Source organism: Monodelphis domestica, chromosome 7, assembly GCF_027887165.1.
Source record: "Monodelphis domestica isolate mMonDom1 chromosome 7, mMonDom1.pri, whole genome shotgun sequence".
NCBI classification, from domain to species: domain Eukaryota; kingdom Metazoa; phylum Chordata; class Mammalia; order Didelphimorphia; family Didelphidae; genus Monodelphis; species Monodelphis domestica.
In genome coordinates this window covers 63,660,935-63,683,179 of record NC_077233.1, presented here as the reverse complement: position 1 = coordinate 63,683,179, position 22,245 = coordinate 63,660,935, and the positions used below count along the sequence as shown (strand labels likewise).

The window sequence follows — 22,245 nt, the reverse complement described above, 5'->3', positions numbered from 1 at the left end:
TGCTACCAAAAAGAGCACAGCTATGAATATTCTTGTACAGATCTTTTTCCTTATTATCTCTTTGGGGTATAAACCCAGCAGTGCTATGGCTGGGTCAAAGGGCAGACAGTCTTTTAGAGCCCTTTGTGCATAGTTCCAAATTGTGAGGGGAGGCTTTTCGATTGGGGAATGGCTGAACAAACTGTGGTATATGATGGTGATGGAATACTATTGTGCTCAAAGGAATAATAAAGTGGAGGAATTCCATATGAACTGGAATGACCTCCAGGAATTGATGCAGAATGAAAGGAACAGAACCAGAAGAACCTTATACACAGAGACAGATACACTGTGGCACAATTGAATGTAATGAACTTCTCTACTAGCACACAATGCAATAATCCAGGACAATTCTGAGGGACTTAAGAGAAAGAATGCTATCCACATCCAGAGAAAAAACTATGGGAGTAGAAACACAGAAGAAAAACAACTGCTTGATCACATGGGTAGATGGGGATATGATTGGGGATATAGACTCTAAATGATCACCCTAGTGCAAATATTAATTATATGGAAATAGGTCTTGATCAATGACACAAGTAAAACCCAGTGCAACTGCTCACTGCCTATGGCAGGGGAGTGGGAAGAAGAGAGGGAAAGAACCCGAATCATGAAGCCATGGAAAAAATATTCTAAATTAATTAATTAAATAAAAATTTTCAAATCAAAAACAAAAACAAAAAATGAATGTAGCCAAAATTATAAGGAAAACAGTAAACTAGGAAAAAATTTCTGCATCATATTTTTCTGATAAAGGCCTCAATTCTCAAATGTAGAGGGACCAGGGCCAAATTTATATATATTAAATAAGAGCCATTCCCCAGTTGACAAATGGTTAAAGGATATGAATAGGCAGAGAAGTAAAAACTACCAATAGTCAAATAAAAAAAACTACTGATCAGAAAAATGCAAATTTAAACAACTCTGAGATACCACTTCACAACTATCAGATTGATTAACATATCAGAAAAAGAAAATGACAAATGCTGGAAAGGATGTGGAAAAATTGGGGCACTAATGCACTGCTGGTGGAGCTGTGAACTATTATGAACATTCTGGAGAACAATTTGAATTATGTCCAAAGGTCTAAAAAGTTATGTATATCCTTTAACCCAGCAATGCCACTAATAGATTTATATGCCAAAGAGATTGAAAAGGGAAAATGACCCATTTGGACAAAAATATTTATATCAGCTCTTTTTGTGGTGGCAAAGAATTGGAAAGTTGAAAGGATGACCATCAGTTAGGCAAGAGCTGAGCAAGTTATGGTATATGGTAGTGATGGAATACTACTGTGCTTTTAAAAATGATGAAGGAGCTGGATGGATTCAGAAAAACCTGGAAAGACTTATAGGAACCCATGAAAAGTGAAGTGAACAGAACTAGGAGAACATTGTACCCTTTAGAGCAATATTGTAAGCATGATCAGTTCCAATAGACTTAGCCACTCTGATGAAGACAAAGATCCAAGTCAATTTCAAAGAACCCATGATAAAAAATGCCATGTATCTCCAGAAATAATTGATAAACTCTGAACACAGATTGAAACATATCTTAAAAATGTCTTTATTTTTGTTTTACTTTGTCATTTTCTTTTGCAACATAACTAAAATGGAAATATGTTTTGCATGATCTCATATGTGTAATGTAAATCAAACTGTAAGCCTTCTTAAAGAGAGGAGGGGAGAGAAAGAATTTGTAATTAACAAATTTTAAAAACAATTGTTATAAAAACTTTACATGTACACTATCCACAAGCAGAGGACAAACTGTGGGAGTAAAAACACCGAGGAAAAGCAACGGCTTGACCATGGGTTGAGGGGACATGTCTGAGGAGAGACTCTAAATGAACACTCTAATGCAAATACCCATAACATGGAAATGGGTTCAAATCAAGAACACATGTGATACCCAGTGGAATCCAGTCAGCTATGGGAGAGGTGGTGGGAGGGAGGGGAAGGAAAAGAAAATGATCTTCGTCTCCAATGAATAATGTTTGGAAATGACAAAATAAAATAATGTTTTAAAAAAAACTTTACATGTAATTGGGAAATATGTAATGAAGTACTTTTTCAAAATGAAAATCTTATTAAATATAAAATATGTGCAGAATTTAAAGAATATAAAAATATAAAAGTTTAACTCTAAGGTCAGAAGAAAGGGCATGAACAGTTGAGGGGGATTAGCAAAGCCATAGAAGGTGGTACTTGAACTGCAACTGAGAGAAGAAAGAGATTCTATGAGACAGAGATGAGGACAGACTGGATTCCATTTGAGGAGAATGGTCCGTACAAAGGCTCTGAGATTGAAGATGGGCTATCATATGTGAAGAATAAAGAGAAAGCCAGATTGGTTGTATCACCATGTGATAAGGGCATTAATTATGTACAACGAGGCTGGAAATATGGGTTGGGCTCAGGTTGTAAAGGGCTTTAAAAGCTAGACACAGCAGGTTATAGTTTATCCTAAAGGCAATAAAGAGGCACAGGAGTTGAATGAGTTGGGAAAGTCACTTTGGCAATAGTATAGGTAGATGATGGAGGGGCAGGAGGCCAGGAGACCAATTTGGAATCTATAGCAATAATCAAGGTGAGAAATGATGAGGCCCTGAACTAAGATGATGACTCTATGAGTATTGAGACAGGTGCAAAGATTGTTGTAGAGCTAGAAATGTCAAGATTTGGCAAGTGATTGTTTATGTGGGATGACGAAGACTGGGGAGTCAAGGATAAGTCCAAGAGTATGAACATGGAAGGCTAGATAGATGGTGGTGCCTTGATAGAAATAATGAGGTTTGAAGAGGGCTGGGTTCAGAGGAAAGAAATGAGATCCACTTTTAGACATGCTGTGTTTGAGAAGTCTCTGGGATATCTAGTTTGAAATATCTAATAAACTGGCAACAGGCTGAATATATAGAGCTTTGTGAGGCCACATGGAGATGATAACCAAATCCATGAAACCCGAGGAGAACGCTAAGAGAAAATGTGGAAAGAATGAAGAGAGTAGAGTCCAGGACAAAGCCATAGGGAATATCCAAAGATAGGGAGTCTGATATGGATATTGAGGCAGCAAGAGACTAAGCAAGAACAATTAGGTAGGAGGAGAACCAGGAGAAAGTACCATCAAGAAAACCCAGAGAGTAGAGAATATCCAAGAGGAGAGAGGCAGTGAATGATGTCAAATGGTGCAGAAAGGTCAAAGAGGATGAAGACAAAGGGGGAAAAATAACCATCAGATAGGAGTTTCAGTTGAGTGGTGGTCAGAAAGCCAGAATGCAAAAGGTTGAGGAATGAGAAGAAATGGATTAAAGCACTATTGATAGCTTTTTCCTCCCAGTTTCCTAGGAGAAATATAGGATGATACCTTGAGGGGATGGTAGAATCTGTGAAAGTTTTTTAAAGACATGGAAGGCTTGGGCATGTATGAAGGCAATAGGGGAATAGCCTGTAAGTAGGGTGGGACTGAAGATTACCAAGAGGGGAGATAAGTAAGGATGCAGTTTGGTGGAGAAGAGAAGTATCAAGGTACATGTAGAGAACTGGCTGAGAGAAAGGCCACCTCATTATCAGAGACTAGGGGAAAGGAAGAGAGAATGGCAGGTATCAGAAGTTTTAAAATGAAGGGAAGGGGGAAGAGAGAGTTCATGTCAAATGGCCTTAATTTTCTCAGTAAAGTGAGATCCTTATTTGAGAAAGAGTGGGAGGTATGAGAAACTTGAGGACAGCAGAAAAAGTTTGGAATAACATCTGTGGGGAATGAGATAAGACAATCAATTAGAGAATAAAAAATTTTCCTTGCTGCAATGAGGATTCAATTGAACTAACAAACCCATGAATTAATAAAAACAACCAAAAAGTTGTATGATTTTCTCTACCATCCAGTAGTAGATGAATGGGAATGAAGGAGTCATTTGGGAATAAGTAATTCAAGGCAGAGTTGTCTCAAGGCAAGGAGGAGGAGGAGAAAGAGGATTTAATAGATTCAAGAGTAGAGCAAAGTGTAGAATTGAATTGGCTACCTAACCATCATGCCGAAATGAAAAGCAGGAAAGAAAAGTCAGGGCAGGGAGAATGAACTTAGAAAGTGCAGGGTAACCAGGTAGTACAGTGGATAGGTGCCAGGCTTGGCATTTGTGAGGGCTTGTGTTCAAATCTGGCCTCAGATTCTACCTAGCTATGTAACTCTGGGTAAGTCATTTAACCCTGACTGCTTAGCCCTTGCTGCTCTTCTATCTTAATACTAAGACTGCAAGTAAGTTTTTAAAAATTAAAAAAAAAAGTGCTGAGAGGTGGAGGCATTGATGGGCAAGGTAAGAGCAAAGGTCTTTGGAGGATTGAAATAAAGGAAGAAGATAGAATGGTGGAAGGTTATGATCAGGTGGAGAATTGCCAAAATTTTTAACTAGGCTAAACTTAAAATTTACTTTTATAGTCCCTTTCCCCCTTATAATACCACTTTCCCCCTGTTACATAAGTAATACCTTCTCCCAAAGTGCCTAGTGTCTTCTAGGTTTCCTTTAGGCCTCCATTACTAAAGAGGACCCCCAAACTATGTAATGCAAAAACTTACCTATCAAAATGTATTTTTTAATCAATTATTGGATGATGCCATAGAAAACATGCTCCTTCATTGGGTACTGCTTACACATGCTGTCTAGGGGTAAATATCTGCTTGTCTCCTTGCACCTGTGTACTTTCTCTTTTTGTCCCTGCCCTTTCCTCACCCCTGTAGGCAATAAATGGCCATTTTGCAACTGCAAAAAAAAAAAAAAACATGCTCCTTCAGTTGACAAATTCACATAAAGGTAGAGGATACAACTAATAAGCAATAGAGCCAGTATCCAAAAAGATAAGAGATAAATGTAATTCAAAGATCAGCCTCAAAATTAAAAAGATTGGGAGTCATCATAGCTAAAAAATTTGGGGAAAGCTTTCTTCCAGTGAAAAAGATCTCATTTTGGGGGTACTACAAGTGCCATCATATGATGTGGGAATAGCTCTGTGTGTGTGTGTGTGTGTGTGTATGAGAGAGAGAGAGAGAGAAAATTCTTTATCCTAGGATACAAGAAGGAAAAGAAGGAAGCATATTGGATCTAATTCTCTGACTTAGTATGGAAGTGCCAGGGAACTTTATACACACAGAGATTAAGTGAATTGTCTAGAGTAGCATATCTAATAAAAGTCAAGGATCTGGAGCTTCCTGACACTAAGCACAGGACTCTACCATATATCATGCTTTCCCTAGAAGCATTGTTTCCAGAAAAATGGCAGCAATGGTTCTGCTGACCTGGTCAGACAGTAGCGGCAATATTATGTTCAATTCTGGATTATAAGAAGAACCTAGAGAAATGAAATCCTATCAAGGATGATGTTCTGGGAAACATAGTATTTGTCGGTTGAAGGAACTAGAGATGCCCAAGACTTATAGAGGACAAGATGGCAGTCTTCAAATAGCTGAAGAGTTTTTACATGCAAGAAGGATTAAACTTTTTCAGCTTGGCCCTAGAAGCAGGACTAGGAATAATAAGAAGGCGTTGCAGAGTGTCAGATTTATCCCAACAATTAAAACTAAATCCAAAAATAAATAGACTGGAGCAGCTAGGTGGTATAGTAGACAGAGAATAGTCCTGGAATCAGGAGGATGTGAGTTCAAATGTGACCTTAAATACATCCTAGCTATGTGATCCTGGGCAAGTCACTTAACCTTCATTACCTAGCCCTTTTGGTTCTGCCTTGGAACCAATACATAGTATCAATTCTAAGACTAAAGATAACAGTTTTGTTGTTTTTTTTAAATGACAGGTGTTTCAAAGAGGCACTTCCTCATTGGAAGTCTTCAAACAGAAATTGACTTGTTAGGGCTATTATAAAAAGAATTCTTGGTTAGGTATGAGCTGTATACTAGATACTTTCAGTTCTGTCATTTTATAATACCAACTCTTTTTTTTTTTTAAACCCTTACCTTCTGTCTTTGTATTGGCTCCAAGGCAGAAGAGTGGTAAGGGCTAGGCCATGGGGGTCAAGTGACTTGCCCAGGGTTACACAGCTGGGAACTGTCTGAGGCCAAATTTGAACCTAGGACCTCCTGTCTCTAGGCCTGGCTCTCAATCCACTGAGCTACCCAGCTGCCCCATATAATACCAACTCTTGTGTTCCCATTCCCTTAGGGCAGTAGTTGTATTTAGCTCACTTAATCATACTAATTAATGCTAAATTGTTCATGGATTAATTTGTTAACCCTCAAAGATAGTATATTTATTTTGTGACATACCCAAAGGATTAATAAATGAGGATTTTTAGCACCTTTGGTGGTGGTAAGGAGAAATTTTGGAAGGGCTCAAAATAAGTCATATGAATACCTACCCAATCTGCTTGCTTATCTAAAGGCCCCAAGGAACTGCAGTAACTTGAGTACTAAATTTTCAATGAGAGATCCTTAAGGAATGTCATTTCTAATTAAAAGAATAACAGACAACTACCTTTTCTTTTTGTCCAGAGTAATTCAATATGCAGATTTTATACATTAGCCAGCTTCCAAAAGGAATAACTGTTTTTAAATTAAAGAAAACCATCAATTATTGCCAGATAGAAGCAAGTTCCCGCCCATATTCATTATGTATGTGGGTATTATCAGCCAGACCAAAGGAAGCTAGGGAGCCTGGAATGTGCATAAGGAGTTTGGAATGTCTGTGTAGTGTCAGTTAAACTGGTTTTTCCTGTTTGCTGCTTTCCCAGGGATGTATGAATGGGTTAGAAAATAGTAGAGATGACTAGAGAGCAAGGGAGAGGATCATAATGAGATTTTAAAGCATCCTGGCAATTTCCACATTAGTTTCAGCCTCTCAATCCTAAATGAGTATGCTGTTAGCATAAATGGTCATAGCTACAGATCATACCCGCTCACAAAGGACCTGTGGCAGTCCTGCAAATTTACACTACTGGTTAGTGGAAAAATATTTCTTACAGACACTGGGACACAAGGATGACCCCACCCCAAATTGTGTAGTAAATAAAGGCAATATAGCTCAAATAAGACATGATCTCTGGCCATATCTTCTAACTCTCAGGAGCTTCAAATGCAGTGAGGGGGACAAATCAAAGCTTTCCAAAAAAATGAAAATTAATGGAAGGAACTGGAGCCTGAAGAAGAGACTTGGTGTGATCCACATTGCTACCTTCAAGTATTTGAAGGGTTTTAATTTAGAAGAGAGATTAGATTTGTTCTTATAGCATTGAGGGTGAAGAACCAGGAGCAACGGGTAGAATACCGGTAGATTGAGACTTGATATAGCACTAACAATAACTAGCATATATACATACCACTTTAAAGATTTTTTAAAGTGCTTCACAAATATCTCATTTTAGCCTCAACAATTTGAGGTAAGTGTTATTTATCCCCATTTTACAGATCAGGAAACTAAGACAGATAGAGGGGAAGTGGGTTGCCCAGGTTCACCTAGCTAATAATTATCTAAGTCAGATTTGAACCGAGGACTTCCTGACTACAAATCGAGCACTCTCTCTACTGGGTCACCTAGCTGTCCATATGGGAAAGCCTTCTTTAAAAGAGATGTTCAGAGGACAGGTAGGTGGCCCAGTAGATTGAGAGCCAGCCCCAGAGATGGGAGGTCCTAGGGTCAAATCTGACCTCCGACACTTACTAGCTGTGTCACGCTAGGCAAGTCACTTAACCACCAGTGCCAATACACTTGGAACCAATACACTAGGTAAAGGTGAAAAATAAACAAATAAATAAGATGTTCAGAAGTGGAATAGTCTACTTCCCAAAAGTTGTTGTGCTCCCCATCACTAGTCATTAAATTGGTAGTGAATGAACACTTCCCAGGGGGGTTGTAGAGAAAAGATTCCTGAATGGGTAGCAGTTGGACTGGCTGTCTCAAAGCTCTCTTCCAGAGTAGGCTTGTGACTTCTAGATATTTATCTTACAAGGATTTCAACAGGGTTTAACATTTGGTTATTAGGATTGAATCTTTGCTCTCCCCACTCATCCACACAAATCTAACCCAGTTAGTGTTTGGTTTGTTAGGCAACTCTGAGGTGTTTGAATTTAAAAAGTCAATCAATGAGAAATTATTAAGTGCCTAATACTTGCCCAATAAACACCAAGGGGGGGAGGGGACAAAGACAAAATTGAAACTGTATTTGCCCTCAAGAAATTTACATTCTATTTGGGGATTCAACAAATGTGCATCTGCTATAGGAATTTACAAAATAGAAAATGATTTTGTTGGGGAGGACATAAGCAGCTGGAGGAATTAGAAAAGGTTCTCTGTAAAGGGTAGGGCATGAACTGACTCTTGAATGATTTGGAATTCTCCCAGAGTGGTGAAAAGAGAGTACATTCCCCATATCAAGGAGATGGAGTGTCCACTGTGAGCAAATGGATCAGTATAGCTGAATTGTAGAGCACTTGAAATGTTTTAAATCTTAGGAAGACTGGAAAGGTAGGATGATTAGGATGGGAAAGGCTTTAAATGTCAAACAGAGCATTTTATCTTGGATCATGAAGATAAGGAGCCAATGGCCATGTCCTGGTCAGCTCTGTGCTTTAGGAAAATCCCTTTGAAAGATGAAATATTATGGATGTGTGACTTCAGGTAGGGAGAGGGAGCAAATAGAAAGCTACTGCCATTTTAAGGCACCAGATGAGTGTGATTGGGCTAGCACTAGAGTGGTGGCTGGCTAAAAGGATAAAAGGAGATTTGAGAGTAATTATCATGTCAATGAAGTGTTATTTATCTTAAAATATAGTATGAGGTTATATGGTCTTTATCATGTCCAGCACCAGGCAATACTCTTCTAGGAGAAATTTTTCCTGATACATTGGTACTCCACTGCTGTGGAGTCTACAAATCTTTGACTTTTTACATAACTCATTTCTGATCTTTGTTGTCCAAGAAGTTTCTCACCATCATCTTCCCACTAGGTGTCAAATACCTACTGATTTAATTTGGATACTCTCATCAAATTCTTCATGGAATTTTACTTCCTCTTTAACCTTTGCAACAGGTGTTGGTATATCAGTTAAAATCGTATTTATGGCAGTTTTTCTTTACAAATTTATCAGGAGTATTTAATGGGAGATGACCAAACTTTCCATGAGAACTTCTCATTGACTTTGTGCACTCAATAATACCAATTCCACCAATTGCTTCACCTGCCTCTTCAAGGACAGTCTATGAGCATCCTTCCATTTAGCTACAACTTCTATCTGGTTTTATTTATAATGGGATATGTAAATATAATTCAGCTTCTACAGTAGTCTATCCATTCAGTGAACACAGATATCACATTAAGCAGCAGCCAAGTTAATTTATAGTGAGTCTAAAGATTTGGTGGTTTTTAGTATTGCCTTATTCCCTTTTCAAAAAATTTTACTTTATTTTTTTATTTGCTGTATGATATGGAACGCCACTCTGTATTTTTTTTTATTATTATAACCCTTGTCTTCCGTCTTGGAGTCAATACTGTGTTTTGTCTCCAAGGCAGAAGAGTGGTAAGGGCTAGGCAATGGGGATTAAGTGACTCACCCAGGGTCACAGGGCTGGGAAGTGTCTAAGGCCAGATTTGAACCTAGGACTTCCCATCTCTAGATCTGACTCTCAATCCACTGAACCACCCAGCTGCCCCACCCCACTCTGTATTTTTCATTGTTGTATGGGTTACTATGGTCAAAGTATTCATCACTAAATGGTCAACTAGTGAACTTTTCTATACTTCCACTGGTCCTCAGAAAGCAGACTTGCTCTGTTGCTGGGACAATACTTGAAGCCCTTCTAGCATGGTAGAAACTGTTAGAGCTTGAGCTCTATTGCCATATACTTTGGGAACTGAGGGCCTTCTCCATACCAGGATGAAGTTTCAGAGTACAACTCTGTGGAGGAAAGAAGGCATATGTGTATAAATACTGTCCTACTGAAAAATTATCATGTTACAAGAATGAGCAATAGCAGATTGGTAACCCTGAAATATTAAAAAGAACCAAAGGAAATCCTCCAGCCCATTAGATGGGCCTTTATGGAATAACACAGACAAGAACCAATTAGAATGATGACATGTAACAGAGTTGTGATTTGCATTGTATGGAGAGAGTACTTACATCAAAAAAAGTCAAGAATTCATCAAATATTATAAATATTAATCCTAAGAGAAACCAACTTATAAAGACTTCTGGATCAATAATTACTAAACTTTGGACTAAGGCCTTCTGGGGTGAGGGATCCACAAATAATTGTAATAATGGCTAACATTTATATAGCACTTACTATGTATTAAACACTCTTCTAAAGGATTGTATAATTATCTTACAAATTATCACTTGATCCTTACAACAACCCTGCAAGGTAGAAGCTATTATCATCCATTTCACATATGAGGAAACAGGCCAAGGTGAAATGACTTACACAGGGTCACAGAGTAAGGCTACATTTGAATCAGGCCTTCCTGAACCCAGGACACTCTATTCCCCACACCATCTAGCTTGCCATTACCCTAAGTGCTACTATTTTGCTTGTTTTTTTAGCTCCCACAAAATAAAAGGCAATTATAAAACTGTTAGGAGATTTGTGAAATTTACTGACATCACATAAAATGAAATTGTCCACAAAAATGGACAGTGGAAAATGTCCATGAAATTGAGCATCATGAGAAAAAAGTCCTCAAACTTGAGATGAGTGGGAACTGCCTCTATGATAGTCTTCAGATTACCAGGAGTGAAAGTGTGACAGGCCTTACATACAAAGGGGGTATATCTAATTTATCTGATTTTAAATAATTGATTCAACCCCACACAGTGTTCTCAACAACATAAAAAGTACAATCTTGAAGTACTTTGATCAGAGTGCTGAAATAGGGTTTCCCCAGAGCACACATTTCCACTGTTTAAGTAGAAATAACTAGGATTACCTCTCCATTTCACCTTAAGAAAAATATGTAAGAAATATTGCTTTTTCTGATAGAATTCTATTATCCTTTTTCCTTAATAATTTTTGCTTTCATCTTGCTGTTTTTTTTCCTACTTCCCCAAATGCACCTTCTTGGACTTCTTTGGTACTTCCTACTACTCCTCACTATATATAGGCATCCCCAAACTGACTATATTCTTACAGGGAAAAGTATGGTCATTCAACAAAACAGAAGAATTCCAAGAATTTGTAAAGAAAAGACCAGACCTGAACAGAAAAGTCAATGCCCCAGCACAAAACTCAAGAGAATCATCAAAAGGTAATTAAAGAGGGGGGGGGGGGGAATATATATATATAGGCATCCCCAAAGGCTCTAATCTACCCTCCCTCTTCTTATAGTCTCTCCTCTAGCAATTAATGTTGAATCAAATTGAATTGGTCTTTCAAATTATCAATGAATATGGTCAAGGTTATATTTACCAAGATGAGTGCCTGACTGATCATAAGGGAATAATCTAAGGCATTAAGTACACAAAATAGATATTTAAAAGATTTTGTCCTGTATGTAGGTTGTTTGTATTTGTGTAAATGATCATGCAAAATCATAGCAGAGAAAATCTTAGATAAGAGTTTTTTTAAGTCATTCAATAAATATGGAACTAAAGCCACCAAATCTTGGATTTTAACTGAAATGACTTGAAGAGAGAACTGTATTCTAGAACAGGCTTTGCTATTTACTATTTCTGTGACCATAAGTAAATCACTTAACCTTTCTGATCTTTATATTTTCACATTTATAAAAAGGTGCTAACAATATTTGTACTCTTTTTCTCAAGGGTTGTAATGACTGCTAAATGTGTTGATGCAAGAATTATTATTGTGTGGTAAGAAATGATATATGCCATGAATGCAAAGAAAAATCTATCTGATTGATGCAGTGAATTAAGCAGAGCTGAGAAAATGATACACAATAAGTACAAAAATGTAGATGTAAAGTACCATTACACCCAAAAAACCCAACCATGAATGTAAAAAATCATAAAGATCAAATATGACTAGAACGAAGAGATGTTAGAGGGTACCCCCCAACCCACCCCTTTGTGAAGGTGGGAGATCCACAGGGGTCACACAAGGCTTTTGTTTTCTGACTTCTTCAAGCTATCATTCACTTGTGCTGATTTTTTCCTCTTTAAAAATACTATTTATTAAATGGATATGATATTATAAACAGAAGGAATCCATAAAAATTATTAGAAACTGAAAATCTAATGAGGACCAAGTTGAAATTAGATTATATAAATGTGTGGTGAGCCCAGTCAACACACCAGCTTTCTTTCAGAGCACATGGATAGGAGGAAAGGATGGCTGATGTAATGCTCGGTTGGGGTCTAGCTAGGCCTCAGGAGGATAAGACCAGCAGATTGGAGGGTATGGGATAGAATGGAGTTGGTTTGCCCCAAGGTGCCTACCATGGAGGGGAGGAGAGTGTAGTCAGGGCCTGGGAAAGCATGTAGGGGTGGAAGGAAGAGATGCACCAAGAAAGAGTTTAGGACTATAAAGGTGGAATGAAAAGAGGTGAGGGTCAGAGAAAAGGGGAGTTCAGTTTGCCACGGTCTCTAATAACAGCACTGTTTCTCTCGGGTCCAAGGCTCCAGTGAGTGCCTCAGAGACTCCCCCAAAACATTGCAAAACCCAGTGTTGCTTCCACAGCCCTCAGCTTCTTTCCAGGGCCTGATGATTCCCAGGGCTCCGGCCAGGGTAAACCTGATGTCAAGTGCTGCCTGGGTCTGAATGAGACGCAGCTTCTGCACAGAGAGGGAGCAGGGCAGATTACTCTCTACATAAAGATAATTTCTCCACTTAATCTTATTTAAAAACAGCTGACATTTGCAGGTCATTCCAAGGCCCTTGCCTCGTGCAGACAGAAGGGGTGGGCCTTCCCACTCTCATTGTACCCATTCTCTGGAAGAGCAAACTGGAAGAGCGGAGGAAGCCCGGCTACTTGGTTTCCGAGTCCAAAGCCTCCAGTCCACTGCATGGACCGCTGCAATAGGGGTAACTGGTGGGACCCTTCAGCTGGTCGCGCCGCCCTAAACCCGACAACTCGGGTCCCAGGTTAGGTGGTCTGGGACAGGCAGACGGAATTGAAGCGGCCTAAGACCTGCACAGTCGGCTCCAGGGTAGGCAGCCAGTGGTTCCGAAGAAGCTGGCCCGAATATCAGGAAAAGAGGAGGGGGAGAGGGCGAACCTGGAAAATAGGAAGAGCAGAGTTCGGACTCCTGGACTACGAAGCTGAGCGGGTGGGGCGGGACTCCATGCTCAAAACGACAGGGGATTGGCTGGAGTTAGCGTGTGTCCGCCTTCTTTCGTCATGCACATTATTGACGTACAGCGTGGAACTTAGTCGTTATTCAAGAAGTCTCGCGGGCTTCTCTTGGTCTTACTGCCTTATTCCGCGCGAACAACTTTTGTCCGAGAACACGATTGCTATCCTTTGGGTTGCGCGGCGGAGGGACGTTACCGAGGGAGGCCCGAGAAGGGGACGCTCAGGGATTTGAGGGACCGGATAGAGGCTGCTATTAAAGAGGGGATAAAGAAAAGGGGAGGACAGCGAATGTTAGTACTTGCGCATGCGCAGTGAGCGGGCTAGGGCCCTTGTGGCTCCTTTTCCTGCCTTCTTGCCACTCGCATTTATTAAGTGCCTTTTATTTAAGTCCAAGCGGGATGAGGTCCCTTCCAGCAGAGAGAACAGTAGGGATGAGCCCACTAGTTGGGGGGCAAATGGGAAGACATAAAGGGGGGTGGGGTGGGGAGAACTGATGGGCGAAAGTGGGCGAAAGGTGGGACGTGGCATCAGCGGGTAGGAACTCTGGACAGTTATTTCTCTCCCTCATCAATCCCCCCTTTACATCCATGTGCATTAAAACGAGCACCGTTGAAGTCCAGTTGCCACCCAGTCCAGATGTAGGATGGCAAATTTTAGGGCTGGAAGGGCCCTAGAGGTTCAGCTTCTTCATTTTAGAGATTTGAGCCCTACACCCAGAAAGAATGTGTGATTTGCTCAAGGTCATACTAGCAGGAAACTAAAACCAAGCCAGGATTTCGAGGGAAGGCTGGACTTTTTGTGCCAGAGTCTAGGACTCAAAAACAATGACAACCAATTTTTCTCACCAAACATGAGATAGAGAGGGTCATAAGTGGTAAAGTGGGTAATTTTGATTACATGAAATTAAAGTTGTTTGCACAAACAAAACCAATGCTGTCAAAATTAGAAGTAAAGGTCTCATTTCACAACTTTATAGGGCACTGAGCTAAATTTATAAAAACTGATAGTCAAAGGATAAGAACAGGCAGTTTAAATCAGAAGAAACCAAATGTATTGATAGTCATGAAAAAATACTCTAAATCACTAATAATAAGAGGAATAAAAATTAAAACAACTTTGAGGTACCATACCTCATCTATTAGATTGTCTAACAAGACAGAAAACAAAATGGCAAATGTCAAAGGGGATGTTGGAAAATAGTTAATATGATGTAATAGTAGGTGAAGTTGTAACTGGTTGTAGATACCACCATTGTAGATAGTGACTTAGAACTATGTCCAGAGAGTTATAAAACTGTAACCCTTTGATTCAGAAATACCATCCAAAGAGGTCAAAGAAAAGGTAAAAGGACATATAGCAGCTCTTTGTGGTGTCAAAGAATTGGAAATTGGAAATTGATGTCCATCAACAGGGGAATGGTTGAAAAGTTGTGGTTTATGATTGTGATGGAATACTAATTTGCTATAAGAAATAATGAGGGGCATGTTTTCAGAAAAACCTGGGAAGAACTATATGACCTGATATAAAGTAATAGAACCAAGAGAAAGAGCATTGTAGGCAGGGACAGGAATATTTTAATGATGATCAACAATATAAAACTTAGACTGTATATACAATAGGTATGATCCAAGGCAATTCTAAAAGATCCTTGATGAAAATATATTACCTACTTTTGGAGAAAGAACTAATGAGCTCTGAATAAAGACAAGCATACTTTTTCCCACTATCTTTACATTTCTTGCTTTTTATTTATTGCAACAGGGCTTATAGAGAAATATTTTTGGCATGACTTCACATGTATAATTGACATTGTTAGCCTTGATGGGTGGGGGAGGGGCAAAATGAGGGAGCAAATTTGGAATTAAAATTTTTTTATTTTAAGACTAGATATGAAAGTTGTGAAAACTTTTCTTTTTACAATTCAGCACCCCTATAATTCTGTTATGAAATTAGTGTTCCAGATTTTTATTCTTACTTGTTAAGACATTTTGTTGAAAGGTATGTGTACTATAAGAGTCTTAGCAATGTTTGGTAGTACATACCTATGCAAACAGTTTTTTTCACTCCTGAAGACTATCAAATATGGTGATGTTAACAAATGAGAATTTATTGTTCATACTGAAAATTTATTACAAAAACTTATAATTGCTCTTGGCCAAAGATGCTGAGTTTCTAGCAACTATTAAATTAATTTTGAATCTTCTTATATTCATATGTATTGATCTATTTGATATTAAAACAAAATTATATGCTTTTTATAGTTTCTACCTTATATTTATATATGAAACAGATATTGAAAACATGTTCATATTTATATGTTTTTATGTTAGTTATATCTAGTTTCTATCTGATTTTAATGTGTATTGATAAATTGTCAATTTATTAATAATGTATTAGTGGTAGTCTCTCAGTGACTGAGAATGACAATTGTCTTTGTGCATTATCATTTATTGATGTACCCTCATGTGGCTTTGAAGTCCAAAGACTGAGGCGCAAAGTTTGTGGCATATGGGGCATGGAACACCAGTTGTTACAGGAGGTGCGATTTTGGCCTGGTGTTGGAGTTCACACGCAGTGGCAAGACGTTGATGTCGCTCATCTTCAAAGGTGGTGGCAGCATGGTTAATGTGGGTTCGCCAGCTGCTTCTGTCAGAGGCAGCGAGTTCTAGTTGCTTTGGTGTAATGCCAGCCCACTTCAAGTTTGACTTTAGCTGATCCTTGTATCTTTTCTTTGGTCGGCCTTGTTTCCTGAGTCCAGCTGACAGTTCGCCATAGAATACCTGTCTTGGTATTCACTGTGGGTCCATGTGGATGACATGTCCAGACCATCGTAGCTAGGTTTTGAGGACCATGACTTTGATGCTGGTGGAGTTTTGGCTCTGTCGAGGACTTCCTGATTTGTGATTCGGTCCTGCCATTGGATCCTCATGATTGACCGGAGAGAGCATTGGTGGAATTGCTCTAGCTGTTTCATGTGCTTCTCGTATAGTGTCCATGTCTCGCAACCTTATAGGAGTGAGCTGAGGACCACTGTGTTATACACTTTGAGCTTAGTCGCAGTGCTTACACAGATGTGTTGGAGGACTTTGGAGTGCAGCCGCCCGAGTACCTGGCTGGCCTTTTGGATCCTGGCATTAATCTCGTGGTCTAAGGACCCATTGTTGGCGATGGTGCTGCCCAGGTACTTGAAAGTGTTGACGTTAGAAAGCTGCGTGCTGTCGATTATAATGCACAGCTGGTTAGTTGGCCTCCCTGGTGCAGGTTGGAACAGCAACTCTGTTTTCCTGAGGCTGATAGTCAGGCCAAACAGTTTTGTTGCAGTAGAGAACCTGTCCACAATGGTTTGAAGATGATTTTCTTGGTGGGCCATGAGAGCACAGTCATCTGCAAAGAGAACTTCCAGGATGAGTCTCTCTGTTGTCTTTGTTTTTGCAGTCAGGTGGCGAAGGTCAAATGGTGAGCCATCCAGTCGGTATTTGATGTAGACGCCCAGGTCTAGATCCATCTCAGCATGTCGTAATACTTGGGTGAAATATAGGTTGAATAGTACCGAAGCAAGGACACAGCCTTGTTTCACGCCATTGGAGATGTTGAAGCTGTCGGAAGTCTCTCCACCAGATAGGACTTCCCCTGTCATGTTGACATGAAAGAGCTGGATCAGTTTGATGAATTTTGCTGGGCAACCGAGCTTGCTAAGGATCACCCACAATGCGTCCCTGTTCACTGTGTCGAACGCCTTTGTCAGGTCTATGAAGACAATGTAGAGACTCAGGTTCTGCTCAAGGCATTTTTCCTGCATTTGCCTCACCATGAAGACCATGTCGATGGTCCTGCGATCTGGTTGGAAGCCACATTGTGATTCAGGCAAGTTCTGCTCTGAAACAGATGACAGGAGTCTGTTGAGTATAACACAGGCGAAGATCTTTAACAGCAGTGGAAAGTAGTGAGATGCCTCTGTAGTTGTCACTGGCTGCTCGTGTGCCTTTGTTCTTGTATAGGGCTATGATGGAGGCATCTCTGAGTTCTGGGGGCATGTCTTCCTCTTCCCATATGCTGGTCAGCACTATGTGGAATGCCTGGAGCGCCTTTCCATTTAAGGCCTTGTACACCTCGGTTGGGATCCCATCTTTACCGGGTGCCTTGCCTGCACTCATTTGTTTAATGGCTATGCCACAATCATCAGCGCATATGCCCCAACACTGACCAGCACAGAGGAGACCATCAAGCAGTTCTACTCTGACCTGAGTGCTGTCCTGCACTCAGTGCCCACAAATGACAAGCTGATACTACTGGGAGACTTCAATGCCCGCGTTGGCCAGGACCATGAAAGATGGAAAGGAGTGCTCAGCAAACACGGCGTGGGAAAAATGAACAACAACAGCCTACTGCTACTCAGCAAATGCTCAGAGTTTGAATTCACCATCACGAACACTGTGTTCAGAATGGTAAACAAATATAAAACAACATGGATGCACCCAAGATCAAAACAGTGGCATCTCATTGACTACATCATTGTATGCCGGTGAAACATCCAGGATATACAGATCACCAGAGCCATGAGAGGAGCTGAATGCTGGACAGACCACCATTGGTTAGAGCGACTCTTCAAATGCGCATTGCGCCTTGCCATCCAAAACACGCCCAGACAGTTCACGCATTTTACAATGTGAGTCATCTTAGAGATCCATCTTATTTGCAAACATTCCAGTCCTGCCTGGACGATAAGCTGTCTGCCAAGGGACCACTCACTGGAAGCTCAATCGAGACATGGAACCAGTTCAGAGATGCAGTGAAGGAAACATCAAAGGCAGTCCTAGGCCCCAAACAATGCAACCACCAGGACTGGTTCGATGAGAATAACACTGCTATTGAAGACCTATTGAGCAAAAAGAACAAAGCCTTTATGGAGTGGCAAAATAACCCAAACTCTGCTCCTAAAAAGGACAGATTCACGTCTCTCCAAGCCATGGTGCAGTGTGAGATCAGGAAGATGCAAGACCGATGGTGGGAATAAAAGGCAGAAGAAATCCAGCACTTTGCTGATACAAAAAACTACAAACAATTTTTCAGTGCCCTCAAGACTGTCTATGGGCCATTAAAACCCACCACCACTCCCTTGCTATCCTCTGACGGTGACACTCTCATAAAAGATAAAAAAGGCATCAGCAACAGGTGGAAAGAACACTTCAGTCAGTTTCTCAACTGACCCTCTTCAGTCGACCAAAGTGCCCTTGACCAGATCCCCCAAAACCGCACCATTGAACAGCTTGACGTCCCTCCTTCAATAGAGGAAGTCCAAAAATAATGTATTACATAAATATATAAATGGGTAGTTTTCTATGTCATTGCAAGACCTACAGAGATCCTTAGGTATGATTTAGTGAATATTTGAGTTGGACACTACTGGTTTATAACATCATGATTTCTTCACAGTTCTTATTCTTCTGACTGAGAATTTAGAAAGGTAGGAGACCCCAAACAGATCACAGTATGAGGTGTTTCTTCATTTGCATAGCAAATCATTTTATTTTTAAATCTTTAAAGTTTCTCTATACTTGTGGCAGGTGGCTTAGGTGACATAGGACTTAATTCAAACAGCATCACTTGTATCAGGGGGACTCCTGACTACTTGCCTGATATTGTTCAGTAATAAAGATCAGTTACTGCCAGTCATACCTTCATCCCTAGAAGTTATACTCTACCTAACACCTGCACCTAAGGATGTCTTGGGGCAGTAGTGTGCTAGTAAAAGTCTTAAATTTGATCCTCATCATTTAACTTTTTCTCCATCACCTTCTTAAGTCTAAACAATTAGCAAAGCAATAAATCAAGCCAAATAGTGTTTTCTGGGGCATAAATGCTCCTACTGCAAATTTAGTAATCAGCTCATGAGTCAGTTTGAGGTAGGTCCAACACATCTTTATCCTGGGGTACTTTAAATTCTCTATGGTTCTCCTGGCTCTACCCTTAAGATGTCTTGAAAGATACTTCAAAACTGTAATTTTTGCTCCTCATGATAAAGTCAGAGTTTATATAGAGAGCTTCACAATTATCATTCATCATTGTGGTACTAAATCTATTTTAAGGCTCTCAACAAGGGAATTTGGAAACCAATAGGTAGCACAGTGGATAGAGCACCAGGCCTGGAGTCAGGAGGACCTAGGTTTAAATATGGCTTCAGACACTTCCTAGCTCTATAACCCCTGGCCCCAAACACTTAAGACTTAATACTATAAGGCCTAGGAGTTAGGTAGCAGTAAGAGGAATATCACTGGGAGGTAAAGGATCCAACAACCCCAAATTAATTTCATTTTCTGAGGAAACCCTAAACTTGGTGTCCTACCAGTTGGTCAGTTAATAAATATTTATTAAATGTCTCCATATGCCAGGAACTGTATAGAACACTGAAGATACAAGGAAAGACAAAAGACAGTGTACATTTAGTTGATCTCTTTTGGATCTATTTTCCAAGCCCCTCATCGTTTCAGTGAGAAAAATGCCTGGAGCGAGGAAATACATCTTGTTTGTAGAAGAGTCAGGAGGCCAGTATCTCTGGATAAGAGTATGTGAGGACATGTAAAGTGTAAGAATGGAAAGGTATAAGGGGGCTAGGTGGTGAAGGGTTTTGAATGCCAGAGGATTTTGCTTTTGATCCTGGAAATGATGGGAAGCCATTGGAATGTATTGAGTATAGAAGTAACTTGACCAGACCTCTATTTAGGGAAAATCACTTTGGAGGCTGATGAGAGAACTAATTGGAGTGAGGAAGAGACTGGAGACAGGCAGACAGACACACCAGTAAGCTATTGCAATAGTCTTGAGTGCAAGGTGATAAGAGCCTGCATCAGAGTCGACAATGTCAGAAGAGAGAAGGGAGCATATTTGAGAGATGTTGCAGGGAGAGAAATCAACAGGCCTTGGCCAAATGACTTTGGATGCAGGGGCTGAAAGATAGGAGTCTGGGATAACTCCAAGGTTAGAAGCCTAAGGGATGGGAAAATGCCCAGTGGTTGCCCTAGACAATAATAGGGAAGTTTAGGGGAGTAGGATTTAGGGGGAGAAGATAATAAGGTCAGATCTGTTGAGTTTTGTCAGTACTACAAGGCTGCAGTACTACAAGTACAGATGAGTGCCTTCTTTGCAATTTGTGGTCTCAGAGAGGTACCTGGGGCCCCAAGAGATGGAACTGCCCACAGTTACCCAGCTGGTGTATCCAAAGAAGGATTTGAACCCCAATCTTGCTAACTCCCAGGTCTACTCTCCATTCTACCACCCCAACTCTCAAGCACATGTGATTTTACTGCATTATTTGCTACTGTTTCCCCTTGTCTAATTTGTATTTTCATGGTACACAGCAAAATGGAATGTTTTGTGTCTTCACTTATGGTATGAACCTTTGTAGGCACAGGGTAAGGAGCCAGTAAACTAGAAAGTCAAATACACTATGTGTAGCAAACAAGTAGGCCAGAGGACAGGTATTGATATCAGTAGTCAGAGAATGCCAGGAATTAGCAAGAGAACAGATGATCTGGCCACAGCTGGACACCCAAGGACATCAGAAAGATACATGAAAAGAGGTGGGGATATAAGAGGCCAGAGGGTAAGAACTAGATGGGGATGATATAGAAGGAACAATGGCAAGCAAACACTTTCTCCTGCTGGAGCACTGTACCAGCCAGCACCCTTCTCTGGCCCCTTCTATGGGTCTGGTTCCCATCACTTTTCTCCTGGGGTCTATTGACCACTTTCCACTGTTTCCTTTGGAAACCTCCATTTTAAAACCAATTCTTCATCCCAGATCATTTCCTCTCATGTCCCTCTCACCTACTAGCGCTTCCTGAAACTGAAGACACCATAACACATGGCACCTTAGCTGTCCTTTCTCTCCTACCTCCAGACAGGTAGAAAAGTTTGCATATTTCTTGATCCCCAGAGATCCTTCCCCTGCCACCATCATTCCAGAAGGCTCTCTTCTCTGAATTTCCCTTTGTTTTATTATGTTCATCTATGGACTTTCAGGTCACTCTTCCTCTTCCACAATAACTTTCAATACTTGGCTCACAATTATCTTCTTCAACCTAAAGTCTGACCCCTCTGCACCCCCATTTCCTCTTCCTCTATCACAACCATGCATAGGAGTGGGCCTAAATTAGCCATTAACAGAGCTAACTATACAGACCTCAAGTACCAGAATGTTCAGTTTTTCCTTTTAGAGACATTATCACTAAAGCAATGTACAGCTAAGAATTTGGATCTTGAATCAGAGCACCAAGTGTTGCCTCCACTACTCCCTGACCTTGGGTAAATTGTCCAACCTCTCTGATCTGCATTACTCTGTCTACCCTGGAGAAATATTGCAAGGGTTAATTAAGAAAATGTATATGAAAGCAGCTGCTTTATAATAGATATCTGCAAACAGAACATTGTACCATTATTGTCTATCTTCTGGGGTTCCTGTGGAATAGGAGCTCATAATCACTCTGAGCCTGTTGTCCTGCTGAGAGGATTAGGGAGGGAAGTAATGTCAATATGACCTGGAAAATTACTTAATATCAAAAGAGCAATGAAGGCTTGATCATTGAGGTTAAATGACTTGCCCAGGGTCACATAGCTAGGAAGCATTTGAGGCTAGGTTGGGTTGTTGTTTTTTCCAGTGGTTGATCCTAATGAACACATTCTTTACTTTGATCCTTAGATGGCTCAGAGATTTTATCACATGGGGATGTTACTTCTACTGATAAAGATCCAAATCCTTTAATACTATCCTAGAATCAAAGTTTCAGAGTTAAAAGGGATCCCCAAGGCTCCCTCATCCAACTCATTCCTAAACCAAAACTACCATGATATCCTGGCCAACAAGGGGTCAACCAAGAGACCTCCAGTGAAGGGGGAATCTGTTTTCTCCTAAGGCAGGCCATTCATTATTCTGGAGAATCACCATTTTATTATAATAATA

At 40.3% G+C, this 22,245-nt stretch overlaps 1 protein-coding gene across 9 annotated transcripts in view; it reads right to left on the bottom strand.

Moving 5' to 3' along the window:
• CNBP (CCHC-type zinc finger nucleic acid binding protein) overlaps positions 1 to 22,245 on the bottom strand; it is a 108,298-nt gene that overhangs the window by 33,700 nt on the left and 52,353 nt on the right. Inside the window, exon 2 of one of the 9 annotated variants that reach the window (XR_008913442.1) lies at positions 13,212 to 18,165. The exons of 7 other annotated variants lie outside the window; for them this stretch is intronic. The gene's annotated coding sequence lies outside the window, so the exon portion shown is untranslated. Of the gene's footprint in view, positions 1 to 4,608; positions 4,625 to 13,211; positions 18,166 to 22,245 lie in introns of those variants that run through there. One more of the 9 variants, XM_056804760.1, reaches the window with a different exon arrangement.